This window comes from Bombus pyrosoma, linkage group LG3 (genome assembly GCF_014825855.1).
Source record: "Bombus pyrosoma isolate SC7728 linkage group LG3, ASM1482585v1, whole genome shotgun sequence".
Lineage (NCBI taxonomy): Eukaryota > Metazoa > Arthropoda > Insecta > Hymenoptera > Apidae > Bombus > Bombus pyrosoma.
In genome coordinates this window covers 13,816,749-13,836,888 of record NC_057772.1, presented here as the reverse complement: position 1 = coordinate 13,836,888, position 20,140 = coordinate 13,816,749, and the positions used below count along the sequence as shown (strand labels likewise).

At 35.0% G+C, this 20,140-nt stretch overlaps 1 long non-coding RNA gene across 2 annotated transcripts; it reads right to left on the bottom strand.

The window, feature by feature from the left end:
- Window positions 1-13,890: 13,890 nt before the first annotated feature.
- On the bottom strand, window positions 13,891-18,371 carry LOC122577920. 2 transcript variants are annotated; one of them, XR_006320436.1, is made up of 3 exons: window positions 18,066-18,371; window positions 16,024-16,195; window positions 13,891-14,429 (listed from the first exon to the last, which is right to left on the bottom strand). It is a non-coding gene; the product is annotated as an uncharacterized LOC122577920 (long non-coding RNA). The 2 variants fall into 2 exon arrangements; XR_006320435.1 differs by having other exon boundaries at window positions 13,891-14,382; window positions 18,066-18,357.
- Between the last annotated feature and the right edge of the window lie 1,769 nt (window positions 18,372-20,140).

Sequence of the window (20,140 nt, the reverse complement as noted above, 5' to 3'; positions counted from 1 at the left end):
ACAGGAATGACGAATAACGGTGGATAACAGCAGTTAATAGCCGAGAGAAATATCGGCAGCGTTGTGATTTCGGTGCGCTGGCAAAGACAGTTAAAAGATCAGCTAATGGGGCGAAAATCACTTAACCCCTGGTCGATGCGAGGCGAATGCGCGTTATTCAATTCGCGCTTAAGCCAACGATAATAACATCAGCCAACGGCCAGGCAGCAGGAGGCAGGAGGTAGAGGCAAGCGGTAGGCGGCAAGCGGCAAGCGGTGAACGGCGAGCGGCGTGCAAAGTCAAGGGCTGACGTAGCGGTGAAGATTTACGGGCACGGGCCGGGGCATGCATCCTGTATGAATGTCGGGGCAGCTTGTAATAATTCAACTCCGCGGCCACACCTCGGCCACTTCCCGTCTGCAGTCTGGCAGGGCACGACCACCGAGCGGACTGCTGCTCCGCTGCGGAGGGGTTTCCGGTAACTGCGCGGTCGACATCTCTCCTCTTCTCTTCTCTCCTCTCTTTCTCTATCTACTCTTCTCTCTTTCTCTCTGTCTCCGAATCTATTCTTCTCTGTCCGTCAGCTTCTTCCTTCCTCTCTCTTCTCCACACCCACGCCCCCGACAACCACCCTTATCCGAGAGAGCCCGACCCGAGAGAGCGAAGAGCTCTGATATATCGGCCGCACACATTGCACTGGATGGAACGCAATATGTCCGCCGAGAAAGGCAATAACCATTAGGTCCCGAGAAAACTGCCCCATTTCAAACGACACGAACGGTCGAATATCAGGAAATTTATATCTGGTAGCCTTCGCTCTCTTCCGCCCTCCTACCCTCTCTCTTTGCTCCTGTCGACACACCACCTTCTTCGTCCCATTCGTCGAACCCAAGCGCGAGTCCTGGAGATCGAGCCGACTAGGAGCCTCTGAGACATATCGTGCAAAGTGGAAAAGGTTATAAACGTGGAAGCAACTCGCTGGGTAGGTCGGGCAAACTTTTCGTGAAGGACCTTATAATAGTGAAACTGTAGGTTATGTTCACGTTCTGCTTTATACGATCGGATATGAAGTGGTGGTCACGTGCTCGCGGCCAACCGGCGCTGTTACTTACTCGATTACACCAATTTGTTCGGTTACGTTCAAAAGTCATCACTTTCGTTTCTCTCGTTCTTTGTCTTTCTTATCTTTTTTATCTACTTATTTTATTAGAAATTCCGTTCTATTTTCAAACATAATGGGACATTGTTTCTTTTTTAACATTTCGAAGGAACAGCTTTATTTTGTTGATAGAAGTAACGTACGCGTATATACAATGTTTGAGATATTTAATTTGTTTTCTATTGAGATTTATTCTTTATCAATATGAATATATTTCTCACAACGATAATGAGATTTTTTAAACGAATTTATCTACTTTTATTTTTAATGAACTTGTGATTGGAAGGCTCTCGTTGCATTGAAAGGCAATGAGTTGCATCTGCAAAATTTGAATATTTATATCGTCGATAAAAGATAAACACATTATCTACACGATATAAACGACAAATTTATGGCGGAAACCAAAGCGTAGGCGTCGTACCGTCGACTGCAAGAGAAATATTACGCATTGCTCTTTCCGTGCGACGACGGCCGAGAGCTGTCGCGTAACAAATGTTTGTATGGACACTCGTAAACTAGACTCACGCTAAAAGCTTTCGTCGTCTTTCTGCGTCCTTTCTTTCCTATTGAAGGGTATCAGATTTATTTCACGTTTCACCAGTGCCAAGTCACTTTTTCGGCTGCATCGACGTTAATCGAATTTCAAGAAGCATGCCGCATACTGTTTGAGGGTTAGGGCTTTACTCGAAGATAAAGTCGGGGGCACGTGTCAAACGCGTTAAATATGTTTGCAGCTTTCTTTTTTAAATAACAGACCACTAATCGCTAGATGGCCACAGAATTGGAGAAAGAGGAACTGGCTGTAATATTAGACGTTCCGTTAAGAGGTGAGAATCGACGTATCCGCGGCATGTCGTAACGTACATCGAGCACGAAGCTTGAGGCAAGCGGGCACAGCACAGGTCTGCAGGCAGAAATTGCTTTTCCCCTATAAGGCGCCATTATCACGCACCATCTTGTTCGAATGGCTTCGTAAAATGCCAAACTGGGAACTCGGTATTGCTGTGTCCAGCGCTGCGGTCAGCTTTGGCCGTCGCAAAAACTCTCCCCCCCTCCTCCTCTAGGACGTTCCTACCTCCTCTTCTGCCGCAGTAACACGATTGTGCGGCGAAATTGTGGTTGCTCTTTCTCCTCGTGTCCTCTTTACATCGACTATGCCCGGCACCTTCGTCTTTTCTTTTTCTAACGCCAAGTAGAAGCACTTTTCTTCGAGGGTGTTGGAGTACATATATGGCGAACATCGTTTGGCGAATACGGGGCAGCAGTTGGTGGTGGAACAGAGAAAGACCGGATAGTTCGACGTAATATCACCAGACTACCTTACACATGCCGGCCAAACGTAACGGTACAACTTTTGCCAAATGATGCCATTCGTTTAATTTCTTGGAACGACTGAGCGGACATTTTCCGGCCGAAATATTAATAACGTACCACGCCCACGGCAAAATTCCACGACTGCTATTCTACGAAACTTTGTAATACTTTTACATGACTTTGTCTGAGAATCTGTGAACGCTATTTCGAAAGCCACTTTTCACTAGATCGTATTGAAATGAAACCCTCATTTTGGTTATTATAGAATTAATTACAATGCCATTGTATTGATAATAGAAGTTATAAAATATCGTCTTTCGATTTTTCATGCTGCTCAAGATTTGAATCCTGAACATTGAACATTATCTTAACTATTAACCGTTCTATGAAAATTTAGTTTGTTAAGGATCGTACTCCCACGTGAAATGTTATATTGGTAATTCTTAGCACCTTGTCCTTGTCAAATGTTTTGCGAAATGTTGAATTTTTCTTTCTCCTCGTGTCCTTCCTGCCCGCGAAATGTTCAACTGGAATAAAAATTATATTATTTACTTCTTAATACGACGTAACTTCTATTAATAACTATTGTTTTTAAAAAGATTCGATTTTATATTATGTTCCTAAATAAGATTTGATATTTTTATAATAAATCATAATATTATAAACAATTAATATACATATATATTCCATTTTGTTTATTTTATATATATTGTTACTCCAAGTATGATTTATCTAATTATTTTAATAATTATAATGTATGATAAGTTGTTAACTTACCTCAATGCTTTTTTTTGTAACTTTATTTTATGAATGATGATAATAAAACGTAATTTATTATAATAAAGGATATTTTATTCTTGCTGTTATGTAGGAAACTATTTAGTGTCTGCAACTCTAATTTCAGGTTACATTGTTAGCAGAGTAGATATTTAAGAAGTATGATGTTCTACTTTAATAATTGAAATCAGAAAAATCAAAGCCAGCATTCGTTGCATTAATCTATATTAAAATCATTCTAAGCAATATTATTTTACAATTATATCATCGTATTGTATGCATATAGTAATAATCATATTGTAGAACTGGAATATGCCTTTGTATGTATATCAACTAATATGTCTTCGGAAAACAAATCATATTAAATTATTGTACAATATGTGTGAAAGATCTCCAAAGTATTATATGAAAAACAAAACACTTTCTTCGCATATCTAAGTAAAAAAAAAAAAAAAAAAAAAAAAAAAAAAAAAAAAAAAAAAAAAAAAAAAAAAAATACGAAATAAATAAGAAGGTAGGACGAAACGGTGCTATTAATAACACAAATATTTGTTTCTTCTTTAGGCGTAACTGGTAGCACATGGACTACATAAATCCATTCATCTTTTCAGCTATGCTTTACGGATTGCGAAGTGTCATTGTCGTTGCAGGGGATGCATTCAATACATATTGTCTTTCACCCTACGTCAAGATTTATCTAAGTAAAATTAATTATCCGCCCAGTAGGTCTGTCGTTGTTATATGAAACCTTTGCCCTGCGCGTGAGTTCATAACCCTTTAAGAGATTAGGTACACGAATTCAACTCTAGCCTGTTCTAGTGCAGTGAGATCCTTTATGCGATTTTTACCATGATATTTCTTTTCTACCATTTTGATTTTAAAACAGAAAATGATATACGAGATTTAGAAAGCTCATTCTGTATAAAAAGATATATACACACACATATATATATATGTTTCATACAAGTAATATAATAAAAAGAGGATTGATTTACGCCATCGTTGTATATTGTTAAAGACACTTTGAACAATATTTTGCGACATTTATCTTAAAGGTCAAAAGAATTAGAAATTTTATATTACCAATAACTATACTTAAAATATTTTAAAAGTAATTTTAAAAGTATACGATCAAAGTAATAATACGTAATAGAAGACATTTGTCTATTACGTCCATTTACATAGTCTGCCACACAAATATTTTTAATGTTTCTTAATGCTTTCATCATGGTACTTATAATTATTAAATGTATTATCTACAAAACGAAAAATTTTACAAATACTTGTCCAATAATATTTATAATTAAGTGTAATACAACTTTCAATAAATGGAAGATTACGATTGTAACTAAAAGTTGTGTAATTTTTTTTCTTCCAACTTCTTCTTTCTAGTTCACATATCTCCGAAAGATTCCGAATATATATTTTCTTCCGTTGTTGTACCGAGCCAAGAAGCAATATCGCCTATGATGGTACATCCGAACGAAATCGAAAAACTTTCAATCCTCGAAGGAGCTATTGTAACAAACGTGGGCAATAAACGCCACGTATGCCGCTAGACATGGTATCGCAGTAGAAACGCACCCTTGAGATGCACTCTAGCGTTGAAACTTAAGGGATGGTAGTTTCCTTGCTCTTTTGCTTTTATTGTTGAGTATCGTCAAACCTGAATACCTAGGCTGAATGAAACTTCTTTTCTTTTTAAATTATTTGCATGTATAATACAAATAGTTAGTTCCTAATATATATATATATATATTATAATATAATAATATAAAAGTATATAATCAGTATGTGGTATATTATGTAAAAGGATATACATCTAAATAATTTTAACATTAAGAAATTTTGTAACAGATAATTTACAGTTCATAATCTAATGAAATTTCATACGCTTCTTCTTAAATGTAACTAGAAGTTTGAAAAAAGTAAATAACTGACGAAATTCGAAAGTACTGTTCAAACCCGTTACCGTTTTATGCTAATCATTCATAGTGCGAATCTTTTTCGAACATCGGTTTACGAGTATAATGAAGTAAAATTTATCATAGCAATGATCGTTCATAAACATGAAATAAACATGATCGTTCGAACGAAGAGAGACCGTAAAAGAAAGAAGCTAAAATGAGAGCGATGACAGGGTCTAAAAATGATTAACCACCGCACGTTACACGGTACTAAACTAGACTGATGTTCATGGGGTGCGTGGTTCGAAAGATGGAGGTGCTCAGCATGGGTATTGAGACGTTCATTAGCGGCGGGTATGCTCTCAGCGTGAGTCAATAGGGACGATGGCGTTACGTGTGGTCATGCGAGAGAACGGGGAAGAGAACCACCATTGATGGTTGATGAAAGGTTGTCCCCTGTGGTGACTTTACGTACACATGGTATCGTTCCACCAAGTGATATTCAAGCTTGTTGAATCTTACCAAAGGTCAAGTTTATTTTCCCTTATATTACGTATGACGTTTCTCTTTTTATTCTACAGTTTTGTCTTATTTGTAGATTGAGTACGTACAACTTTAATTATTCATATAAATTATGATACACTTTGTTCGAATAATCGAATGATTTTCTTTTCATATGACAAATAATTATTTAGTTTGATCTGTTTAGTAATATTAACAGTAAATAAAAATAAAAATATTTGAATAAGGATGTAATAATTCTTCGTTTCTGTTCTTTCAGAATTGTTTTTTTATAAGAGGACACACCAAATTTTTCGTTAATCGATGTTCAAATCAAATCGATACTTTTATTAATCGGTGATCTAATAATTAAGATTCTGATATGCTTGCAATTAATTTATTTATTATCCACTTGGGTTGGAATTATTTACAGTCGACGACTGCACGAGCCATAGGCGTCTATTCAATTTTTCAGTAATTAATGGAAGAAAATATTTAATAAAATAATAAAATTAAATGTTTATTGTTTTCGTTGTTATTTTATTACTATGGTTTATTGTTTCGTTGTTAACATTTTATTACTTAGAATTAATCGTTCATATCGTATAAGATAGAAATCCGTGGCCCACAAAAATTATTTGAATAAATTTAAAAGAATACAAAATATAAAAGTCTACTATTTAAGTAATAAAAGATATTTATTTAAGACAAATTATCACAATAAAAAAGTATTCATTCGATCGACATTTAAGTATCATTATTAAACAAATATGGTTTAATGAAATTCAACACTATATAATGTATAAGTATTTATACTAGAAGAATAAATATGTACAGCAAACAAGTTTAGGTGTTTTAGTAGGTATTTCGGTAGGTATTTTTTTAGTGTTAAGGTATTTTTTCTGGCATTCGGAAATATGTAAGGCCAGTAACTAAAGTACTCTAAAGCAAAAAGGTCATACCACCAGGAGGACACGTCTGAATTAGCTATTACGTGCAAGAGACATTATTTCAAGCCTAATGGCTAATAATATATTTGTTCATCCAGTTTATATTTGTTTGCGTTACAAGTGCAAATATGGTTTAAGTAAAATTAAACTAAAGGCTACCAGACAGAAAACTATTATTTCTTAAGCGGAACACAAACTTTTAAAACCTTCTGTTTTATAATTGGATTTAATTTTAATCTTTTTAATTTCATGCGATTGCTCTTTATGTCCAAGATTTTGTTCCTCTATTTTTTGCTTTATTATTGCATGTTATTTTGGAATGCTTCGCATCGACCGAAAATTTCGATTCTACTTGTCCAACATGGCATATACATACATCTGTTTCTGGGACTTAAGTACAAGAGCCTTTACTTTATCAAAGTTACAAGTCGACATTTCCTTATCAACGATCATTAAGTTTGTCTTTCATTTATGCGGTTAATACGGCGCTAAGCTGTACATTTTTGCATGTTCATCGAACTTGATCCGGTGTTGTTTTGTCTGGGTGTTAAGCCGCGACACGTTGTCTGTTCGGTTTCCTCGTTGGTCGCACCGCATCGCTTCGAGTCGACTTGAGTCGCGTCGATCCCTGTTCGGCTTGGTGGTTCATCCGTCTTCGTCCATAGTGGCTCGGTCTCTTTTTGCGGTTCCATCGAAGTCGTTGTGTGTTCGGTCGGTCGCTCCACATACCGGCGTCGAGGCATCATTAGCCGGCATTGTACTCGCAACACGCATACCCACTTGAGGTAAGAGTTACCGCGACACCCGCTGCGCCACGGAGATCTGCGATAGAGTTAATGATGCTGGGACCGCGGCGATTTAACAATAAGCCGCATTATTTACAGTCGGCTCTTGGCTCCATTACCACCGGTTGTCCAACTCACCTGGTCGTGCTTCGTGCTCCTTTCTTTTTTCCTTCTCATTCTTTCTCTCCTCCTCTCTTAGTCGTTTGTTCACCATCTATCTTTCCCATTCTCGCGGTCAACCTCGTACGTCTTACGCGGCGGCTTGCATTACTTTACTGCAAATGCCCGAGGAGCAATATTAAACCTTTATAATCAGTCGGCACCTACGCCGCGTAAACGTATTTATGTTCAAGCCTGTATATGTCTAGGTCATTATAGTACCGGATGGACCTCTGTATAGATATGCTTCTACATCCAATGAATTAAAATCCGGATATTCTAACTTTCAGCTTTTTGCCGTTTTCAACATTTTCCTCTATTTCCGCCTTATATAACGGGTTACGTTAAAGGAACTCGTTTCATTTACAACGCAAATTATGTAATTGTAAGATACATATCATACACAAAAACTTACATAAATAAATAAATAAATAAATAAATAAATAAATAAATAAATAAATAAATAAATAATATACTTATTATTAATAATATATACATATATGTATAACCTTTTATATATATATATATATATATATAAACATATATATATATATACAATATGTATAATGGTATATACACTTATTGCTAGCATGAAGGTAAATTAGAGCTTAACATATTCAGAACTTATAATTTTTATTTAACTTGGCTTCGAAAAATATGGAAAATATATATGGTTACTTTATTGAACGGCAGTCAGAATTTATAAAAAAAAAAGGAAAATAAATAATCGAAAAATGCCACTACAGTCATTCGTTTAATCGTTATTCTGTTAAATATTTATCTCCAATTGGAGTTTATGATAAAAGATAACATGTTAATAACACACTAATATTTAACTTTATGTAAAGATACAGAGGAAAGGAATAATGTGAAAATCCTTGGAGTTTGGTATTTGTGATGGTTTTTAATTAATTATTTATTATATTTACGATTAGATTTTCACTTTATTTATTTATCTTTTGCTTTGCATCTCTTCAATTTACAAAAACCTTAAAAACAGTTCTAGGTAGTTCAGTATTAATTCAAGTGTTACTTCAAGTTAATCAGTTAGTGTTAAGTTTTAAGTTAATCAGATAATTTAACTGTTCGTCTCAGTATCTTGACTTAAATGACAAATTGTAAAATATCTTCAAATGTAGTGGAGGTAATTAAGAGAAATCAACGATAAGTTCTCTTTGAACGATTCATTAACTGTCAGCAATAATTGTTGGGCGGAGCGTTCGTGAAAGTGGCAACTTTAAGAAAAGCCTCTGGGGGGCGCGGAAACACTCAAAGTGAAAGGGGCGTGTTGAAATCTTCAGGAAGAACGTAAATCTTATTGTTTTAACCTATATTATCGCTTTTTACAATTATCCATTATGAACTTTTGTAAACATTAAAAACATATTGCAAAACGTAGCTATTAACATAGAGATTTTAGGTATTGTAATTATCAATTTTGTGTTTTAAAAATAGTAATTTTCCGACATGCACCTTGGGATATTTTAATAATCTTTTAACCTTTGTAGTATTATTTTATGAGAAATGTACAGAACATGATAAAAACCTACTATAAAATGAATTATTAATTGAATAAACATTCAGCAGGTGTTTTAAATGGAAGAAGCAAATTATTTAGTGTAAGCAGACTTATAGTACATACGAACTTAGTAAGAGCAACGGTGCGATAATAACTGTTGGGGTTTCAAGTTCAGTAAGGTTTAATTTTGGGTAAAGCTTGATAGTCGCTAAGGGAGGTTGCTCGTTACACCTTCAGCAAACCGGTGGCTAAAACGGTACACGCGACAACACACTTGGGAAATATGTGCCCGAGTTTCAATCAAAACCGCAATCCTAAGGATTTCTCGATTTCTCATTGTACCCATGTAACTCCATCTATACCACTACAACTTTCCTTCCTTCTATGAAGTGAGATTAAATCGGAGTTATGCTCAATCAATTTTGTATCCTCTACATTAATCTAATTGACAGCCATGCAATTAAATTCTTTTCCTTGTTTTGAAAGTAAACAGTTCCATGAACATGTGTTGTTTCTAAAGAATAAGATAGTTGGATCTGGAAAATCGTATAAAATTTCCCGTATAGGATAGACACAAGTCACTGAATGCCTAGCAGCTATTTCTGACAAAAACCATGCGGCATTACAGCGCTTGGAACAGCAACCATTGCTAACCGGATCTAAACTTATCTGTTAGCATTGGCATTTAAGATAAATCCATCTGAAGTCGCGCAGCGTGCAAAAGTATACCATAAATTTGAACTAATTACCAACAGGATCTCGTAAACACACGAAAACTTCTGACTGTTCATCGAAATTCTAAGAAGGTTGGAACTCAGTAATAGTTAATGAAAGCTAACCGTTTTTTCTAGAAGTTGCTATAACATCTTTATTGCGATTTAATCTTTCCGATAAATAGTATTAAAATGTAGTATTTGAGTTTACGGACGTAGTCACGGTATATCACTACATTCAATGCATTTTAAATATTTTTTATTTTAAATATGATTGTTTCTTAACATGTTTTGTTTTTTAATACGATTTCATAGCAAAATGTGATAATTAGAAAAATTTAACAAGGACACGAGACAGAGATTGACGATTCATAATCCAAGCTTTCTATGTAGAAAAAAATTATTTTTTAATATTGTATCGCCGTTTTTATTCGTTTCCTACACATATATCTCGAAATATTTGATTTTTGTGTAACTTACTAGAGAAATAAACATTTATTTCGAATCTAGAAATCGCTTTGTAAAGCACATTTTTTATTATTCCTTTATGTTTCGCTTTCCCGCTATCAAATAACCGCTATCAAAAAACAGAAAAAGATGGGAAGATTATAATATCAGATAAAATTCCAGTTCGTTAAAAATATCGCAGTCAAAAATTCTATTTCTTTTTTTTTTTTAAAAGATATGTACTATAACTGTTATATAATTATCTTATTTAATTAGTTTAGAAGGACGGAATATAGTGATTGTTTTTTATCTAAATTCGAAGTCGATGCAGCAGGTGGAATAAATTTCCAATAAAATTATTTAAATCCTAATATTAAGCAAACAACAGCAGGATGACTGGTGAATTTAATTGACACAAGAAATCTGACTCGACATCGCCAGCTATGACTTAGCTGGCAGACATTCGCTGGACAGATTAAAATACAGCCATTTGCTGGCGTCGAATTCGATTTAATAAATACGTTGCATCTGTCCCCTCCCTTAATGAATTCCTGATTTATCATCCATTAAGGTGTCAGGACGCGCTCGGGTTTCGTTGCTCGGCTCGGACTGGCGGAAATTTATGTGGATAGGTGTGATTAATGCGATGTTCGCGGAAACACACGGACATCTGTGTTAATGGTGACGGATGGCTGCGCTAATGGTGTCAGCCAGCGTCAGGCGTTCTCGTCGCGTTCTCCTCCGCTGACTATAGACTCCTGACCGGCTCTTTCGCTAGATTGAAACTACACTTACATCGCGTCCATCCACTTTCCTCGGGATTAGAAGATTTCACGGATTAATCACACGCTTCGTTGCATCGCTCCGTTACTTTGACAGTTCGTGCAGAGCTTTCGAGAACACTGTCAATCAGAGAAACTTTCTTCGATAATTTCAAACATATGTCTCTGAAAAATACCAGGAAATAATGAGTCAAAAGTTTTATAATACCGGTTTTTAGTAGTAATACGTACGTAACAGTATATATTTTGTTCGATAACACCTATCTATGAAATTCCTCTTTGTACAGCATTAACAATTACACGAATTAATCACGTATAATTATTCATTTGAATGTATGTATAAATTTAAATAGATAGAGTCGTTTTTCGAGTTACGTAGGGCTTAGTGTACGTATATAGGTGTTCAAACGTAAGTAAAAGTGTTGGAAGAAAGATCTATCTGATTTAATGCTTGATGATTATGTTAGCGGCAAGTTGAGCTTACAATCATTGACATAGACAGTGGTTAATGGTAATTAATGTTAATGAGTGCTAGATTGGAGATTTCATTGATTAATTGCTTGTGTTCTGTTCTAACCGTTGAATAATATTAGACATATCTGAAAGTAATAAGTTAATTTGTCCCATGTTAAGTACAAGCCTGTTACAAACAACCGACGATCGTACGTGTAAAAATGAGTGATAATAGGAATCAATAGTACGTTAATAACATATATAGATACACGTAGTTCATGTTATAGTGCTGACAAACGAATCTAATCTATAATAAACGAAGTGAATGTTCGTACATGTATGACAATAATGACGCACCTAAAAGAAAAAAAATTGAAATATTTTATTACAGAAAACACGGAGCTATAACTTGAAACGTTCCTGACATTCGTCGATGCTTTTTGGTAGTAAGGATTCCTTTTATAAGTTTACGAATAGTAAGAGGCGTAGAAAGGAACATAACAAAGACATCGGAATAGATGGGAACGGAAGGTTGAACTGCGCAATAGGCGTAACAACGATCTTAAGAAAGAAAAAATTATATCTTCCGGGACATAGGATGGAAAAAGAAGTAAATTTCATAACACGTCAAAGTTGCTTCGCAACGAGGGGTGTCGAGAAAGTAAAAATAATTTTTCCAGGCAAGATATGCGATTACCAACGAGCTGAACGAAAACTACCCCAACATACACCGGCACCGACACTGACACCGACACCGACACCGACACCGACACCGACATCGACATCGGATGGTCCTTGAATGGAAAGGGAAGGAAAGCTGCGGAACGCGTTGGGTAGGCAGGTAGGCAGGCAGGCAGGCAGATATTGAGCTCTATATTTCCATAAGCTGATATTTACGCGGCAATATACGCGGCCGTGCCCGCTACTTTATGGTCCTCGTAAATATAGCGGGCCGCCGGGAATTGGCTGGCAAGGCGGCCGCGTTCTCTCTCTCGTTCTCTATCCTGTCTCCCTATCACCCTCTCCCTCTTCCTCTCTTTCTCCGTGTCTCTTGGTCACTCTCTTTCTCTCTTTCTACATTCCCCATGCCTGCTTGCCTGCCCTCATCCGGCGCAGAGACATAAATCGCCGCCAATTGTAAATAATACGCGACATATGCTGATCTCCGTTTCTACGTACCAACGCCGCGGCGCGGTGCGGCACGACGTACGTACGCGCGTACAGCCGGCGTGTAGACGTTAAGAATTCAGCCCTGCAGAAGATCGGTAAATTCAGTTGCTGCCATCCAAGAAATGAGTACTTCATCCAATCGGCCACGTTACATCAACTTTACGCTTTCTAATGTTTATACCTTTCCAAAATTGTTGCCCGCTATTTTTACCTTATTATCGTAGTCATAAAATTGGACAAGGTGCAGGAAAGCATCTTGTCAGAAGAACCAATCTGCAGTTAAACGTTAAACACTCTGAGCCAAGCTGGTTTGACGTGGTATGTAAAATGTGCAATTACTGCGTACTAAGGTAATTGTTAGAACGTAAGAGAATTATTATAAAAGAATCGTATAACTTTAGAACGTGTCACGGCGAAAACAAAAACTTGGTTTGTACATATGTACGTATATGCGTTGAGATAAAAATTGGTGTTTGTATGCGAGTAGCATTTTTATGGAAATTTTGCCGGATCAGACGTACAACTCGATGTTGCAGCAATGTCAGATATGAAATTTTTCTATCTTTTACCCTCTACGACCAGGTGACATACGACCATAAGTTATAACCAAGATTAAAAAAACTGCAGTATAAGAATTAGTATGGTTCTTCTACGGATCGAGTGTCAGTAATATTAATAAAAGTCGACAATGATCAAAAGTAACCAAAATGACAATCCAAAATGTCTTTTCACCGACAATGGTTATCAGTGTCGCAAAAAAATTGTGTTATTCCATTACTGATAATTGTTGTTAGTAACAAAAAAATTAATAGTTATTTAAAGTCAGAATATCAAAAAATTAATACTCTTTAATCATTTAATTTTCTGAAATATTTCTTTAAGATTTAGTGATCATTGTCTTCCATTTAAACAAAAATTACTTTCTTCTCAATGACCTTTCTCATAAAATTTCTACAAATAACTGTTATTTTTGATTCCTGTACATTGGCGTGGTGTTGAAAGCATTTGGATTTCACGTACATACCATAACGGTATACGTTCCCCACTTTCTCCACGCGATCGTATACTCTAAGCACAAGCGAATGCACACCTTCCAGGATGATGGATGACACTGCATCTGTGTTCAGATACAACCTGATCGCTTCTATGTACCAATACATTTCCAAAACGTAGCATATATTTTATTTTATGTGTAGATAAGTCATACAAATATTTATGACAAGATAGATTAATAAAAAAGATTAACTTTTTGATATGAAAGTGGCTTGCAGGAAACGAATATTTTAATTCTTTATTCTTGATAGAGTTAGGTGATAGGGTTTTAAAACTGTAAACACTTTCTATATGGTATACTTGTAAAATAACTTCATTTATCTACATTCCTAAAATATTACTTGGTATTTGAGAGATAGTAGAAATTCTTTTGATTCGATCTCGATACTTTTCTTACGCGATAACATCTTCGATACAACACGATGTAATCTTTTTAGATCGGCCAAAGTAGACTTAGATCACGCTGTAAGATCTTACTTGTAGTCTGACTTTGGTTGGCAGCCGGTGATTATCCGTGAAGTGGAAAGGGGCTGATAGATGGGGGTGCTTCCCGTCGATATGCTCTACCACACGCTACTACTTTATCATCCCTCGGCACCCGACCGTCCATCATTCGCAATCACTTCCTTGCGCATTTACTCTCCGTGAGGTGAGGCGATCAATTCAAATTTCGTTTCGCTGCACATCTTCCAAGTTGCAACCATTTTCAATTTTCTGAAAGCTCCTTGACAATCAGAATCACGTAACATCCTTATTGAAATCTAACAACAATTATTGAAGTTTAGATTTACAATACTTAAATAAAACGTTTGCAAAATATATATACAATTTTGAAAATAATGTTTACAAGATTGATAAAACTGTCATATTTGTAATATACATAAAGATTTGATTGTTATAACGATTTATGTAAATAAACTATTTTTGGATAACTAATGCAAATAAAGTTGATCGTATACAGAGTGGTACATGGAAATCTGACGAATAATTATAGAAACGAATGACGAATAAATCTAAAAAATTGTTGAGGTTTAGATTTATTTTCGTTAAAGAAGGATGCAGAGAATTGTGTAGCGGTAGTTATAAATAATGATATTTTGTAGTAGTCTATCTATGAAATGATATAAATGTTTTAAATCAATACGTATATTTTATTAGCATATGAAGAAACTTAGAGGATATATACGTTACATTGTCTACATTTCAACTTTTATCTTATATATTTTTGAAACTTTGAATATATAAATACTTATTTATAATGCCTAGTTCAGTAGTTTCATCGTTAAATTATGTAGATGATGTTCTTAACTAAAATATGCTAAGACAAATGAAATTCATTTACATCAGATTGTGCCGTTGATAAATTCTGACTGCGGTGGTGACGTCTCTGTGGGAAATTATGTATATCGCTGCGAACTGACACATTAATTAACTCGGATCATTTTCTATGCTATTATTTCCTCTATTTAAGACTTCTGACACGTAAAGTGTTGTTCCAGAAATATATGCGATATAACTTTTACGTTTGATACCTTTATAGATTAATTTACTGCATAGTTTTGTTTAAGTATCTTCTTTATATAAGAAAGTTAAGAACAGATTAAACACTATTAAGACTTACAAAAAGATATTTATATTGCAGCTTACATAAGTATCTTTTCTCTGATATATTTAAATCATTACAGTTAACATGATGCAGTAATAACATTAAAATGTCTTTTATTAATAATTTATTTTAATTCTTCAGCATATGCAATAAAGTCGCAAAGATAAAAACACATCTGTGTATATTTCAATTTTCCATGGAATACAATTTTATTATCAGCTAATAAATTATTTAGATACTTTCTTTGGATAATATGCAGTTAAAGACATATTACTTAATAATTATATAGATATTAGCGTCAAACATTAAGAGAAAAAAGCAATATGTTAAATATTAACATATATTAAATAATAAAATATAATAATTAAATAATAATATAATAATAAATAAAATATAATAATTATCTTACGTTGAATTATTGTAATTGATAATTATTTGATATATCGTAAACAATGTAATCAGTTGTAATCAATTTTTATACAAATAAACAAGCATGGATTAAAATTTGCTACGTAATGTGCAATGTTATGAAAGTAATAAAATATCAATTACTTATCAATAGTAACATATGTTAACAGAAAATTATGTTCTTAACAGTAATGAATATACACAAATATATATATATAGTAAGTAAAACATTGGTTACATATATATTATATTTTATATATATTTTACTTCTTTCTTAAAGAAACCTCAATTTGTTGGTTCGGAGAAATGATTAAACGATAATTTGAAATCTTTCAACAAACCTGATTCGTCAAGCTTTTGTAAAAGGTAATACCATTCTTCGACAAACCAAGCACCATTTATCTCACAGTTTCTTGTCTTCTTTCTACTCCATTTACCGTTACGTCCGGAACATTAATTTCCTCTTATAGCCGCGAAGAGTCGTGTTTATCATTAGTTCCCCGCCACTTAGTCCTGGAAAATATACATATATAAGGCTTCCTCTGACAGCAGGTTATACCTATATCGTAAGTGTAAAGCCTACATGGTATATAATAATTTTGAGCCTGGAAACCAAATGATCGAAAAAAGCGCGCAGCTGCTTGCCATAATTTCATCGAGTAAAGTATCTTCAAACGTTGCAATAACTGTCAAGAGGGGACATGGTGGAAAGCCTGATATAAGAGGTATAGGAGGTACGTCTGTTTCGATTTGTCTTGAAAATCTCTTGTTTTTATAAAAAAAGTGTATAAGTAATTACCGATTCTTCGGTTACAATTAATTCGATTTTTATTTCTACTACGTATTATAGTAATTGCAAATGGTAAATGCAAGGCTTTAAGGTATTATGGTTTGTAATATTCTTGAAGATATATAAAATATACTTATATTGTCTTAAACTTATGGTCGAACGGTGATTTATATATATAAATGTTTTGTTTGCATGTTTTTATAGTATACCACTACAAATTGTTAGATCGTTGTAAATCTTATGGTTGCTAAGGATGACAATTTATTATGCTACATGCTACATATTTCTAGTCTTCGCTATACTTCCTGTCAGATTTTCTTTCCCTTTTCAACTTAGTTGATACGTGACCTCGTGGTGTATTAACGGTACTAAATAAATTCCACGATATAATCTACGGCAAGCCAAAGTTAATAACCCAGAGAGTTTACGATGAAGTACATCGTTAGCTTAATTTTATTCGCTGTAAGTAACGATGCGTGACTGGCTGATGGTTAGAGTTAGAAACGAGAATGTATTTAGTTGACACAGAAGTATCCAGATACATAATAGAATTTATTTCCTCCTTTGTCTTATTTAATACCGATGGTGAGCGCCAATTAATTTAAAAATAACAAGGAATAATGTAATGCAATATGTTAGCAGTTTTGTGCGTGACCTGTTGAAACTCCTTGTGTTGACTAAAATTTTTAATTTTGCGTTTTATTATTATCCTGTGTTCAATTTTACTTGCGACTACTTTCAAATGTTATAGTCACGTGAATATCTTTCGCAACATAGTTTTTGGAAGAAAATGAAATTCAATTACTATGGCAAATTATGTCTCAGCTCACTTCTTGTACATTAATTGACGGAAAATGTCCAAATTCATGGTTCTTCTTCGTAAATACAATTAGTCTAATTGTCTCAAATTATACAGGGTGTCACAGGAATCGTATGATTGGTAACGGGGTGATTCTACGTGAAGAAATAAGTCAAATATATGGAATAGAAATTTTAGCTTTCGACAAAATCGAGTTTGTAGTGAAATAAACTTAAATTTGGACTAATTCTGAATTGAACAGAAATAAATAATAGACAAGAATGTAGAATTTGTGAGATGTTGTGTATTTGATAAAAATAAATTTGAGAACTTATCGTGCCTGCATACCAGGGCAGTTCTCAATCGAAATGTCTAAGCTTTATTTTCTTATAAATGAAGCCCTAAACAGAGAAATTTGTTTTAAACTCGATTTTCTCGAAAATGAAGCGAGATGTGAAAAAATTTTATTCTATATTCTGAACTTGTTTTTTCACGTAGAACCATGTCTGTTAAGATACCCTCCATATATTACGTGTACTTTTAAAAGTAAGCGAACTAAATATAAAACAGATTAGATGCATTGAAATAGCAAAAGTATCAACTTCTATCTAATAATTTTATTGACGAGTAATCGTGACTCTAGTCTTCAAATATGATTTAGATGTATAGTATTCGGAAACGCGTACTTCCTAATGAAAGTAGTAAATATTGTACATCTACAACGATATGAATCATCATTAAATAATGAAAGTATGCTACGTCGCATCCGTTTGAATGGTTGAAACGATGCGTACGGTTGCCATGAAGGAAGACAGCTGGTAATCCCTTGGAATAAACGTAGTAGCCGATAGCTGGATATGCCGCAACACTTTTCGTCCGCGTGGAAGATATTTTCGTGGTGCTCTAACGATGTGTCACGAGATCTACGAGGCTGTTTGTCGGTGAGCACAAAAATAGGCCTCACTCTGCACTCACTTCATCACTCGAACGAGCCGCGATAGCAGCAATGCGCCTCCCCTTCTTCTTGTCGTTAGACAGAACGGATGCCCGACGACTGGTTGGCTGAAAATGTTGGCGACGTCGTGCATGCCATTAGCCCGGCGTCGCGACGTTACCGTCGGATTAACCTCAGCCGAGGGTTACGCACGTGAACTTTGCGATTTCATCGAAGCTATGCGTTTTCAAAATTTTATGGTATCTTGGCGTCGCGTCGTTAGGTTCTCGCTATTTGACTACAGGAATGTTTCTCGCGGATAGATACGTCTGTGTATTTTATTTACTGAACATTTACGCGTCATGGTTAATGGAAATTTACTTCGCTGTTGCAAATCTATTGACGAAATGCTAATTCTAACGGAAGGAGAACACAGTAAAGTTCTACGACTAAGTGATTCATAGCTACAATTGGTATCAAGTTTTTTTTTATATGTATACATATATTATCATGTTTAGAATTTATACTTAATTTCCGGTTATCATTGAATTCGTATAAAATTTCGAAATATTACATACGTATTACAATAAATAACGAGCTAAAAGAATAACCATTTATTTTATTACATGTCTATCTAGTAGCAAAGAATTTCTGTAAGACGCTATACAAGTACGTTATTCGAACCGGTAGAATCGTTTTACATTGGTGATATTTGTTAAATCGTATGTATAAATGTCGTAATTATTCAATCTTTTGAGTCACAGCTTGGTACGATGATAAATGTCACTGGATGCCGAATAAGCGAACCAGCGACGAAGATCTAGCGCTAACTATATTCACCTTGTCAAGTCATTCTGACTTAGTAAACACCACGACAAGTAATGCCCAAGATTTTACGGTGACTTGACTTACGACAGAAGCGGCTGTTTATCACGGTGTCAGAGTGACGCTCGTGCCGTTCAAGACGATAAAACGAATGAGCTATGCGAGGAACACTCTGAGAAATGGTGTGCCGCTTTCGAGGACCTTTTGTTGCGACACTGATTTTAAATTAGAATTTATAGGGTGCCTGAAAACGTTTCGACGAGGCCACTGTATTTACTTGGAGAATCCGTTTATCAAGATAATCTCTTAGCTCTCTGCTTTCGTCAACCAAACGATATGTATAATACTTTTCGGTATACTGTAAAGACACATTATTACCTTTTTTATCAAGTAGATAATAAGGATAATCGTACCAGAACAACAGAGACAACGAAAATGTTAATGTGATTAACGTTAATATGTACTTTATAGCAGTTAAACTCTTCAGAATGCCAAATATTAATATGTTTCGAGGTATGTTCGATGCAAAATGTGAATTCCGTGATGTATTAATTTTATCGATTACTTTTCATCGTTTTTAATAGGTAATTTCTGTAAACGAACTATTCTCTGTTAGATATAAACAAATCTTAATTCAATTATTCAACGCGTTTTCCAGAGTTTTGCTATTCCCTTCTTTCGAAACACGCGTTCCTCTAATTCAGCGCGAACTGTGAATAGAATTTACGGAGCAGTTGCGTTGGAGCTTTATTTTTGTCCACGCATATCACTCGACGATAACACAACGATCGAAACAACTGGCAGCCGTTTGGCAGCGATTTGGGTCGTGAAAATTTCAATCATGCTACACATTAGGGGCATTCAAATCATCCAGATCAGTCGTCGACGTGTTTTAAGCCGCGCATCAATCTGTTCGGTTCAATCGAGGTGCGTCGCGATGAAAAGACGAATGCTTACGCGGATAGGTGCTTTGGCGATCCGCCAACCTATGATCACTACGTTTATTCCGGCCAACTGGTTTGTGCAACGCATCGTATCGAGGATCCGCTTTAGTCGCAGCTAGCATACGTCTCCGGCTTTTATTCTCAAACGGTTTCAGGTTTATATGTA